This window comes from Muntiacus reevesi, chromosome 22 (assembly GCF_963930625.1).
Source record: "Muntiacus reevesi chromosome 22, mMunRee1.1, whole genome shotgun sequence".
NCBI lineage: Eukaryota > Metazoa > Chordata > Mammalia > Artiodactyla > Cervidae > Muntiacus > Muntiacus reevesi.
The window spans coordinates 9,356,623-9,370,091 of NC_089270.1; the positions used below are offsets into that span (position 1 = coordinate 9,356,623).

At 38.6% G+C, this 13,469-nt stretch overlaps 1 pseudogene; it reads right to left on the bottom strand.

The window, feature by feature from the left end:
- Positions 1 to 11,642: 11,642 nt before the first annotated feature.
- Positions 11,643 to 12,041, bottom strand: LOC136152879 (large ribosomal subunit protein P1 pseudogene; annotated as a pseudogene).
- Between the last annotated feature and the right edge of the window lie 1,428 nt (positions 12,042 to 13,469).

The window sequence follows — 13,469 nt, forward strand, 5'->3', positions numbered from 1 at the left end:
GGCTGACTGCCCTAATGTGGATGTTTATTAGCTGTGTGACTTTTTGGTCTCCTAACCACCGTGTGAGGTTGTATAATTGCTATCATAAGATGCAAATGATGAACACGTGCAAATCTATTTTGAAAATTATAAGAAGCCCTACAAATGGGAGGTATCACTTTTTTTATTACCAGAGTGTTGTAACAGGTTTCTACATAATGAGTTTAATTTTGTCTTGCTTCTAGGGAATGTACTACTTATATGGAGATTGCATTTATTTAATCTTGTTGAGGTTTCTAAGATGTTACTCAAACTTAAACAATATTTGCAAAGCTTGGTACCCTGATTTGTTACAAAGTGCTTTTTTATTGAACATACACAGGGACTATGACTGTATTTGAAGAAAGTATATTTACCTTTTTTTTTGTGAAGGTTATATATTTTTAAAACTTTTTATTGGAGTATAGCTGATTTACAATGTTGCATTGGTTTCAGTTGTACAGAAAAGGGAATAGGTTATACATACATCGATTCTTTTTCATATTTTCCTCCATACAGGCCGTTACAGAGTATAGAGTAAAGTTCCATGCTATATATGGCTGTTGTTCAGTCACTAAGTCATGTCTGACTCTTTGCAACCCCAGGGACTGCAGCACACGAGGCTTCCTTGTCTTTCACTATCTCCTGGAGTTGGCTCAATCTCATGTCCACTGAGTCAGTGATGCTAACCCAACCATCTTAACCTCTGTCACCTTCTTCTCCTGCCCTCAATCTTTCCCAGTTTTAGGGTTTTCTCCAATGAGTTGGTTCTTTGCATCAGGTGGCCAAAGTATTGGGGCTTCAGCTTCAGCATCAGCTCTTCCAAAGACTATTCAGGGTTGATTTCCTTTAGAACTGACCATGCTATGTAGTAGTTACCTATTTTATATATAGTAGTGTGTGTATGTTAACCTGTATGTTAATCCATATCTCCCAGCTTATCTTTCACTCTGATTCACTTCTCTGTGCTTAGTCATTCAGTTGTGTCCATCTCTTTGAAACCCCATGGAATATAGCCTGCCAGGCTCCTCTGTCCATGGGTCTTCTCCAGGCAAGAATACTGGAGTGAGTTGTTATATCCTCCTCCAGGGGATCTTCCCAAACCAGGGATCACGCCCAGATCTCCCACATTGGAGGTGGATTCTTTACCAACTGAGCCCTAGGGAAGCCCAAGAATACTGGAATGGGCAGCCTATCGCTTCTCCAGGGGATCTTCCTGACCTAGGAATTGAACTGGGGTCTCCTGCATTGCAGGCAGATTCTTTACCAGCTGAGCTATCAAGGAAGACCTTATTCATATTGCTGGGTAACCATAAATTTGTTTTCTATATCTGTAACTCTGTTTTGTATATAAGTTTATTTGTATCTTTTTTAAAATTCCACATATAAGTGATATCATATGATATTTGTCTTTCTGTGTCTGATTTATTATGACAGTCTCTAGGTCCATCTATATTTCTGTATCTTTTAATGTTTCAGTAAAAAATCAAATAACTAGTGTCATTTCTTCATGTTATTTTGACTATTTATATTCTCTCAGACTCAGACTAGCAAAGTCAGTGGCCTTGTCAAATAGAGTTAAACTTTAGCCTGTACCTAACCCTTGCTAGATTGAGTGGAGGGCATGGGATATTCCTTGAATAGTGCCAGGAGAAGGACAGACCTTACAATAAAGTGTTCTTGATGTTATTTTCTGACACAGTGTTAAAATATGCCTTCTTCATTTCCTTTGTATGGAATTTCTGACATCTGTTCCAGTCTAAAATAACATGTAGTGACCTTCAATTAAATATCAGTAGATGATTAATTAAGACAATGCACCAGAACTACAGTAGCCTGTGACAAAATAATTGCAAAGTAACCTTAAAAGTGACCTAGCCAAGTTAATATATATTAACTTGAATAATATATATTAATTTTGAAGACAACTTATCCAGCAATTACCAGATGATGCTTCAAATAATCTCCTAACATTTAAAACCCCCTTTGAAATCTATATACCAACTTATATTACAAAATAAAACATGTAAAATAAAGATATTTAATAGCAGTAATATTGTAACTATTATCACCACAAGAATGTTAAGAACTGTGAAGCATGTAAGTCACCTTCCAGCTTTTCACAGATTCCAACATAAGACACATGTTTCAAAAGTGAAGGAGTTTCATAGATACCATTTTTTCTAGATTCCATATAGAGGCATGAATACACGGTATCTGTTTTTCTCTCTCTGACTTACTTCACTCTGTAGATAGATTTTTTCAAGGATACTGCACTTTCTGGAGTTTTCAGGTTTACAACCATTGAGTGTTTAGTCAATTCACAAATTCAAGCATGTCTTTTTAGTCCCAAGTCACATGAACCATGTTGGCTCCAAAGTTAGCTAAAATCATGCCACATAAGGAAGATGGAAAATTTCCAGCCAACTCTAGTATCAGCCCTGAGCTCCAAGCCACGTCAGCTTTACACACAGAAAATGGAATAGCTGGGATACACCTGAAGCTTTGTTTCTGAACTCAGGACTTTCTGGGGACACATTAGAGAGAGAAAAGACTCATCTATCGAAAAGTCAATAATTAGATTTTAAAATTTGTAGGAAAAAAAAAAAGGAGGATTTATTACTGATGGCCATTGCCATAGAGTATCAGGATTTTGAACCTCTTCCCTGAGACCCAATTAATATGAGATGATGAGAAGGGGCCCAATGACACCTGCACATACAGCGAATTGCATTACAGGAGGGAAATGCTGAGCTTAGAGAAGGCTTGCTTTCTCATTGTCACTGTGGAGATACTAGGCCTGCTTCTTAAAACTGCAGGCAAATAAGTCCTTTGCTCTGGAGAGAAACACTATTTCTATCTTCCAAGATGTTCACTACACTAACATCCTTAAAAAGACAGTCTGGAAAAAATAGGACAGTGAACGCCTTACTTGCAGAAACACCCAGATAACTACCGTCCCCCAGTAGAGAGAGCTCTGGGGACTAACTTTGGCAGGGTTTGAATATCACCTCTGCTTGTAATGACTTTACAGTCGCAGGCAATTTACTTCTCACAGTTGTCTAAGTTTCTTCATCTGTTAATGGGGATAGTAGCATTCCCTATCATAGAGTTACTGTGAAGATTAAATGGATCAACACATGAAATATCTACAGAAGTGTGTATACACTGTAAGAACTAAAGGGGCATCACGTATCATAGATATATTATAAAAACATTATCGATTGACTTTTCTTACTTTAATCATCAGTTAAGAATTGTGAAAACATACAACAAGATCATGCCATAGATTTTGGGAGAGGTTACAATCAAATATTTACTATTTGATTTTTTTAAACTTTTGATGGTAAATATTACATATTTTATATCTGTTTATTTATAACCTATTGAGCTGCACTGTATTGCATGTCCCTAAAATAATTTCTTAACATAAATTATTTTGCTTTCAGAGAAAATTTGGAGGTAGATGGCATTAGTCCCAAGGACTAAAGCCAGGTTTTTAACCCAGTTCTCTATATGCCGTTAACTTACCTATTTTCTTATTAGATATAAAATACTTTGTTATGGGATATATCTTAACATCTGAATCTACCACAGCACCTTGTGCAATGATGATATGACAGTAATAATTTCCTATTTATTTAGTGTTATGTAGCTATAAAAGCACTTCAATCCTTTACTCCTTTGATGCATTTCTGTACTTTAGTGTTGAATAAGCTAATTTCAGAGGTAGTTGAGTTTCTGACACAATGTCACAGTGCTTGAAAATAGAAAAGGAAGGCTTCAACCCACATATCCCAACTTCCCCCTTTTGCAGGCAGGACACTCTTAGACTGGGTCTTCCTTTCTTCTATCTACTCATAAGGACATAATGCTATTGCTTAACAATTCAGAAAAATGTTCCTGCCTAAATGAGATAGCCTCTAGTATAAGGAAATAGTGATGCCACTTTCAAGGATTCTTACTAATGATCCTGCTATATATTAGAGAAAAAGACAAAGAGAACAAGGCAGGTTGAGTGAGAGGTCCTGAAAAACTTGTTTTCTTCAAGATGGACTCACCAATCCCTCATTTGTTCTAGGCAGTGTTTACATGAGCACTTTGAATTTTTTCGTGTGAAATCAGGAGCACAGATACAGAGTAGACATGAGAAATGAGACTTAATTTTACTGTCAAGGACCTTGTATTGCTTCAATTTTGTGCTAAACTGCTGTCCATGTTTCACTCAAAAAGAGAACACAAAAGCGATGCTACTTTTAGATGGACTTGTGGCATATATTTGCGTAAAGTGGGTTTTATGAAGGCATGCCCACTAAGGAACCATCTTGGGGTCTTGTAATATTCTTGAAATCAATGACTCATTTAATGGGTTTATTGTTGCTGTTGGTCGGTCACTATATCCTGTCCGACTCTTTGGGACCCTATAAACTGTAGCACCTCAGGCTTCTCTGTCTTCCACTATCTCCTGAAGTTTGCTCAGATTCATCTCTATTGAGTTGGTGATGTTATCTAACCATCTCATCCTCTGCCACTGCCTTCTCCTTTTGCATTCAATCTTTCCCAGCATCAGGGTTTTTTCAATGAATTGCATCTTTGCATCAGGTGGCCAAAATATTGGAGTTTCACTTCAAGGAAACTGAATCAGTGCTTCCAATGAAAGTTCAGGGTTGATTTCCTGTAGGATTGACTGGTTTGATCTCCTTGCTGTCCAAGGGACTCTCAAGAGTCTTCTCCAGCACCAAAATTCAAAAGCATTAATTCTTCCACACTCAGTATTCTTCATGATCCAACTCTCACATCTGTACATGACTATTGGAAAAACCATAACTTTGATTATACAGATCTTTGTTGGCGAAGTGATGTCTCTGCTTTTTAACACAATATCTAGTTTTACCATAGCCTTCCTTTGAAAGGCAAAGCAGTCACATCTACAGTAATTTTGGAGCCCAAGAAAATAAAATTTGTTACTACTTTCACTTTTCCCCCATCCATTTTCCATGAAGCCTTTGGGAAGAATGCCATGATCATAGATTTTTGAGTGTAAAGTTTTAAGTCAGTGTTTTCACTCTGTTCTTACACTCTCATCAAGAAGGTCTTTAGTTCCTCTTCATTTTGTGCCATTAGGGTGGTTTCTTCTGCAATGTATGAGGTTGTTGATATTTCTCCCAGCAATCTAGATTTCAGCCTGTGCTTTCTCCAGCCTAGTATTTCACATGATGTACTCCACATAGAACTTAACTAAGCAGGGTGACCATATACAGCCTTGACATATTCCTTTTCCAATTTTGACCCAATCTATTGTTCCATGTCATGTCCCAACAGTTGTTTCTTGACCCACTTCCAGGTTGCTCAGGATACAGGTAAGGTGGTCTGGTATTCCCCATCTCTTTAAGAATTTTCCACAGTTTGCCACTACCATACAATCAAAGGCTTTAGCATAGTCAATGAGGCAGAGTATATGCTTTTTCTGGAATCGCCTTGCTTTTTTATGATCCTGCGAAGGTTGGCAATTGGATCTCTGGTTACTCTACCTTTTGTAAATCCAGCTTGTTCAGTTTGTTGAATTGCTCAATCGTGTCTGACTCTTTGTAACCCCGTGGGCTGCAGCATGCCAGGCTTCCCTGTCCATCACCAACTCCAAAAGCTTGCTCAAGGTCATATCCATCAAGTTGGTGATGCCATCCAACCATCTCATCTTCTGTCATCCCCTTCTCCTCCTGCCTTCAATCTTTCCTAATATCAGGGACTTTTCTAATGAGTCAGCTCTTCCCATCAGGTACTGGAAAGTTTTTGAGCTTCAGCTATAGCATCAGTCCTTCCAATGAATATTCAGTGTTGATTTCCTTTAGGATTGACTGGTTTGATCTCCTTACAGTTCAAGGGACTCTCAAGAATCTTCTCCAACACCAAAGTTCCAAAGCATCAATTCTTTGGTGCTCAGCTTTCTTTATGACCCAACTCTCATATCCATACATGACTACTGGAGAAACCATAGCTTTGAATGGACGGACTTTTGTCAGCAAAGTAACATCTCTGCTTTTTAATATATCGTCTTGGTTTGTAAAAGCTTTTCTTCCAAAGAGCAAGCACCTTTTGATTTCATGTCTGCAGTCATCTGCAGTGATTTTGGAACCCAAGAAAATAAAGTCTGTTACTGTGTCCGTTATTTCCCTATCTATTTGCCATGACATGATGGGACGAGATGCCATGATCTTATTTTTTGAATGCTGGGTTTTAATCCAGCTTTTTCACTCTTCTCTTTCACTTTCATCACGAGGCTCTTTACTTCCTCTTTTCTTTCTGCCATAAGAGTGGTATCATGTACATGTCTGAAGTTATTGATATCACTCCCAGCAATCTTGATTCTAGCCTGTGCTTCATCCAGACCAGTATTTCACATGATGTACTCTACATATAAGTTAAATAAATAGAGTGACAATATCAGCTTTGACATACTGTTTCCCGATTTGGAACCAGCCTGTTGTTCCATGTCTGTTTCTAACTGTGGCTCCTTGACCTGTTTACAAGTTGCTCAGGAGGCAGGTATGGTGCTCTGATATTCCCATGTCTTTAAGAATTTTTCACAGCTTTTTTGATCTGCAGAGTCAAAGACTTTATCATAGTCAATAAAACTGGAGTAGATGTTATTCTGGAACTCTCTTGCTTTTTTGATGATCCAGTAGATGTTGACAATTTGATCTCTGTTTCCTCTGCCTTTTTTAAATCCAGCTTTAACATCTGGAAGTTCATGGTTCACATAATGTTGAAGCCTGACTTGGAGAATTTTGAGCATTATTTTACTAGTGTGTGAGACGAGTGAAGTTGTATGGTTGTTTGAACATTCTTTGTCATTGCCTTTCCTTGGGATTGGAATAAAAAAGATCTTTTCCAGTCCTGTGGCTACTGCTGAGTTTTTCAAGTTTGCTGGCATATGGACTGCAGTACTTTCACAGCATCATCTTTTAGGATTTGAAATAACTCAACTGGAATTCCTTCACCACTAGCTTTGTTTGTAGTGATGCTTCCTAAGGCCCACTTGACTTTACACTCTAGGATGTCTTGCTCTAGATGAGTGATCACCCCATCATGGTCACCTGGATCATTAAAATCATTTTTTTTTGTATAGCTCTTCTGTGTATTCTTGCCACCTCTTCTTTGATCTTCTGCTTCTATTAGATTCATTTCTGTCCTTTATTGAGCCCATCTTTGCATGAAATGTTCCCTTGATATCTCTAATTATCTTGAAGAGACCTCTAGTCTTGGCCATTCTGCTGTTTTCCTCTATTTCTTTGCATTGATCACTGAGGAAGGCTGTCTTATTTCTCCTTGCTCTTCTTTGGATCTCTGCATTCAGATGGGTATATCTTTCCCTTTCTCCTTTGCCTTTCTCTTCTCTTCTTTTCTCAGTTACTTGTAAGGACCTCCTGAGACAACCATTTTGTCTTTTTCTTGGGGATTGTTTTGGTCACTGATTATTGTACAGTGTTACAAAACTCCATCCATAGTTCTTTACGTACTCTATCAGATCTAATCCCTTGAATGTGTTTGTGACTTCAACTGTATAATCATAATGGATTTGATTTAGGTAATACCTGAATGGTCTAGTGGTATTCCCTTCTTTCTTCAATTTAAGTCTGAATTTTCAATAAGGAGTTCATGATCTGAGTCACATTCAGCTCCTGTTTTTTTTTTTTTTTTTTTTCCTGAATGTATAGAGCTTCTCCATCTTTGGCTGCAAAGAATATAATCAACCTAATTTTGGTATTGACCATCTGGTGATGTCCATATGTAGAGTCTTCTCTTGTGTTTTTGGAAGAGGGTGTTTGCTATGACCAGTACATTCTCTTGGTAACACTCTGTTAGCTTTTGTTCTCAGATCATGTAGTATTAAAGCCTACATTGAAGGATTTGGGGTATTAACTTGCTAGCCGATGAAATGAGCACAGTTGTTCAGTAGCTTGAACATTCTTTGGTATCACCTTTATTTTAATTGGAATAAAGACTGGCTTTTCTTAGTCCTGTGGCCCCTGTTGAGTTTTCCAAATTTGCTGGCACATTGAGTGCTTCACTTTAACAGAATCATCTTTTAGGATTTGAAATAACTCAAGTGGAATTCTGCCCACTTCCACTAGTTTTGTTCATAGTAATGCTTCCTAAGGCCCCCTTGACTTCACACTCCAGGATGTCTGGCTTTAGTTGATCATGCCCTATTTACTTTGATTCATGGAGCTAATGTTCCTAGTTCTTATGCAATATTATTCTTCACAGTATTTCACTTTCACTACCAGACACATCCACAGCTGAACCTTGTTTCTGCTTAGGCCCAGTTACTCCCACTCTTTCTGGAGCTATTAGTAATTGCTCTCCACTGCTCCCCAGTAGAACATTGGACACCTTCTTACCTGGGCGGGGGGGTTCATCTTCTAGTGTCATATCTTTTTGTTTTTTTCATACTCCTGGAAATAGTACTGGAGTTAGTTGCCATTTCCTCCTCCAGTGGATCACATTTTGTCAGAATTCTTCACTATAACCTGTCTTGGGTGAGCCTGAATGGCATGGCTCACAGTCTCATTGAGTTATGCAATTCCCTTTGCCATGACAAGGCTATGATCCATGAAGGGCATTTAGTGGGTAGCAGGGCTCAGTCTGCTAACTGGAGATGATAAAACATGAATAAAATGCCTATATCTTGAGTAGTAATAATGTGATTTTGTAGATCTCTAGTTTTAACAGGTAAAGTTCTAGTCTTGGAAACTGAAGATGACCCCACTGATAAAAAAAGAGCTTAAGTTTACCCAAGTCAGACAGGGACTAGATATTGTTCAGTGGGTATGCTGGTGGCCAGCACTTTTTGGCTGCAAGGCTCAGTCTAGATCTTATTTACCCTTTAGCCCCAAATAGAAGTGGGTAAAAGTAGCCCCAACAAGCTTCCCAAAAAGAAGTCCTTAAGACTGTATAAAGATGGAAGATCCCAACATATCCTAATGTTGAGTTATAAATGAGAAGCCTGAATTTTGATTTACAAGGAGTTAATATTAACCTTCAAATCCCAATGAGAAAGTAATATGCAAAACAGATGAACATAAGATGAGGTCATGGGACAAAATAATTTAGAGACATGTGGAATACAAAACTAGAATAAAATATGTGACACTTATTTAGAACTTCCACTCAGTTTCTGGAATAGGAATGGGAGTCATGATGTAGGAATACCTTTGGATACAGAAGGATTGTGTATAGAGCAGCAAAATTCATTTCAGATCCACCCAAATGAGATCCAGAGATAATAATACACTTTTTGTTCTGGGGAAGACTAGCTCATAAATAGAGAGAGTAAGCTTGCTTTGAGATAGACATTTGAAGTGATGCCAGACAGGTAGAGAAAGCAAAGGATGACAGCACCTTTCCAGGCAGTAATGAAAGAAGATAAAGATGATTTCTACACATAATGAAGCACTGAAATTTTAGCTGTGATATAAATCGTGCCCAGCTCATTAAAGCCCAGCAGAGAAGATGATTTTGATTTTCAACTCAGTGATCGTTAAGGAGGTACAATGCAAATATGATCAAGTTTTCACCTGACAGAATCATGAGATACCTTTGAACTTTGCTGCTAACAAAAGTTTGGATAGCATTCTTTAATTAGGAATTTTCCAGCATAGACATGATTAGAGACTCTTTATGTTTCACTCATGTGTATGCCTTCCCTTGTTCTAGCCACATCCTAAGTTCAGATCATCACCCATGCTCTCAGACTTGTGGGAACCCCTAAAAAGCAGAAAATGAATTTGAGATCATACATTCAATTTGGTTTGTTATAATGAAAAACTGACACCTTCATAGCAGGTGGAGCACAGCTGTATGTTCTAGTTTTTGGTCTATTTAGTTTTTGTTTGACAGTTGCCCCATCCGAGCTTAGACAGAATGCAGTCAGGAGACTGCAGAATGTATGTCACGGAGTATCCGGCCTGCATAGCTACAATGTCTGGGCATCATCAGTCAGATGTGTTCTGGTCTAATGAGATGTCCACGAGTACCGTGATTTCTCTCTTTTTCCCAGATACCACCTGGTTATCATGTTTCCATTCTCTATTTTATCCTCTCAGTGGAATGTCTCTAGTCTGCCCCCTTTGGGTCGATTTTCCTACTACACACAATGCTTAGCATCAGTTTATTCTTTCAGCTATTCCTTAAGTCAGATTTGTACTTAAGCAAGTCCAATATTCTCTATTGGAAAATTATAATTAGCCGCATTGCCCTCAACCATAGAAGTTCTTGCTGGATCCTTGTTCTTAATTGCCATAGGGGGAAAAAAAAAGTTATCCTGCAAACTTCTAACATCCATTCTGTTTTATAACAAATATTGACCAGAACAGAAATTGTAGTAGGTTTTCCTAGACATCAAGTAAGAGGTATCTGGAAATATTCTTTCTTGGCATTTGAAACCTAGAACCTGATCGATCTGTGGAATGATCTTCCCTATGTACCTCATGGTGTTCTTTGCTAGTCCCACAGAATCATAGCTTTTCTTCACTGTTCAGCTGGGACTAGAAGCCTGCCTGTCTGAAATTGGGTTTGATTTCTGGGGATCCTCTCACTCACTTGGCCTTTGTTAGACATCTCATTTCTCAGAGGATTGAACTTTGATCAGAATTTCTAAGGAGTGGCTGAGCGGAGTTCCAGTGGAAAATTCTCCCACACTTCAGCATCTGGCTCCAATTGTTGGCTCCACCTGCATACTCTCATTGCCTTCATCCTGTTCCCTAGAGTCCACGCTCTGATATAAATGCTGAACCAGATAAAGTGTGAGCTCTCTGTGTTCCCGAGGGCATTCTAATTTGAGTAACTTTCTTTTCCTGTAATGAAGGTTGGCATCCCAAACCTATTCAACACAACTTATATAGTAAGACTCCCAAGGGACAGCGATTTCTGACATTATTAAGGAGAGCCAAGCCACAGTTTAGCACCTCCTTAATAGTGGGTTCTTCCTTGGCTCACTCAAATCTCCAACCCCAGGGAGCCGCGAACAAAGGGCACCAGCAGAGCAAAGGGGTCAGGTCTTGTGCTTCCCTTGTTCCCATTAGCAAACCCCCTGCTGAGCTTCAAGAATGACTTGGAACAGAGCTGTTTAACATGTGTTTTCTCAAACCAACCCCAGGTGTGGGTCACACTGTCTAGGAGCACAGGAGCTCCTAGACATTTTAAATGTCCAAACTCCAAAGCATTTTAAAATTTTGCAACAACCAGAGCTTCTAGGTCACCTTAATTCAAGACCAAACAAACATAAGGTTTGGTAAGACTCCACATGCCCATCTCAGTTTTTAAAGGATTAAAATTAAAAAAAAAAAAAAAAAAAAAAAGGAGAGAGAGAGAGACAGAGAGAGAAAAAGAAAGAACTTTGATATAAATTCTGGCATAAGTAATGTAAGTGTCAAAAGATACTTCTGGACTATTGAAGTTAGACAAGAAGAAACACAGAGAAGCATGAATCCTTATTTATATAGAAGTTTAAAGTTAATTGTGAATTATTTTTTGATGACTTCTGAGTTCCAATTTAAATGTCATGAGATGTATTTGTGTGTAAAAATGCAGTGATTATTTTCCTTTTTTTTTTTTTTTTTTAACAGCTCAGCTTTTTATTGAATGTGTTACTAAAGAGGTTTAGTCAAAAAGACCAAAGCCCATGTCATCATCAGACTCTTCAGATTCTTCTTTCTTTGCTTCTACTTTCTTCTCCTCAGCTTTGCAAACAAACCTGGCCAGAAAGGCTCAACATTTACACCGGCTGCTTTAATGAGGGCATTGATCTTATCCTCCGTGACCGTCACCTCATCGTCGTGCAGAATGAGGGCAGAATAGATGCAGGCGAGCTCCGAGACGGAGGCCATGGTGCAGGCGAGTGCTAGGTGGGGGCTGCCGGGCGCGGTGCTAGTCGCCGGATGAAGTGAGGGCCTCACCCCAAAACGGCCTTAGCTTCCTCGGAAGAACCGAGCACCTTAGCGGCAGCGGAGGAAAGAGATTATTTTCCTTTTAAGATGGAAGTAAAGAGTGACACTCCTGGTTGTCTTGGATAACTATTATCTTCATAGTAGTTCTTATGGTACAGAAAATATTTCTGGTCTGCTTGGCTTCTATCCTTGAGTCTTTATTAAATTATTTCTATTGTATCAATGCAAGCTTGAATTTACCAAACCTGTGCAATTAGGGGATGAATAGTTAAGTCACTTGGGTTAAGTGTGTTTCAAGTGTGACAATTACTGGTTTTCAATACCAGTAACTTTCTTACATAGAGAAATATTGATGTACATACATTCAAATGAACCAATGAGAACATTCATTTGAGAATATTGATGAACTTAGTTAATGAGAACAGATATCCATGCCACAAAAGAACATCTGCAAGACTTCTCTATAAATGCTTAAAGTACAATTTTTCTCATGGACAAACATTGAGAAACAGAAGGCTTTTTGATTTTACTTTTCTTGATTTTTACAAAGATGTTTATCCCCAGGTGTCTAAACTTCCCTATCATTTTTGGTTTAAGGTTTGAGAATGTGTGAGCAGAGAGAAGGAAGAAGCGAAAGTATGTTATTGTTTATCATGATATGAATACATGGCCTCACACTAAAAAATAAAATACTTTACTAATTGTAGCAGTGTATAGATATTTGGAGGGGCTTCCCTAGTGGTTCAGATGGTAAAGAATCTATCTGCAATGCAGGAAATCCAGGTTTGATAACTGGGTCACAAAGATCCCCTAGAGAAGGGAATGGCAACTCACTTCAGTATTCTCGCCTGGAGAATTCCATGGACAGAGGAGCCTGGCGGTGTACCATCCATGGGGTCGCAAAAAGTCAGACACAATTGATTTTTATGGCTATAGCTTAAAAAAGTCTTCCCACCACTGATGTTTTTAAATGATTCTAAGATCCATTGTGAAAATACTGGACAAAGCTGAATAAATTATACCCCTGCTATAACATATAGTAGGAAGTATTTTTCAGAAAGATCCTCTTGAGAAGGGAATGGCAATCCACTTCAGTATTCTTGCCTGGAGAATCCCATGGACAGAGGAGCCTGGCGGGCTACAGTCCGTGGGGTTGCAGAGAGTTGGATATGACTGAGTGACTCACACACACACACACACACACACACACACACATTTAGTTTTGGAAGGCTGATTAAGTTGAACACTTTTGATATGAGAATTTTGTTGGTTTAAAAAAGAGTTTAGAAAATTGCTTTCATGATCTTGTGAACAATGGATTATTGTAGAGCAAATGTGAAACTGAGGCAGGAGGTAGATAATTGGTGTTCAATCCCTGTGGACAGAAACCCCCAAATATCAATAGCAGGACAGTTGACAGAGGAGGCTGGGCCCTGCCCAGATAGAAGATAAGAGGCCATATGTTTCTCATTCTTGAAGTCAGGAGACCTTCCTGACTATAAA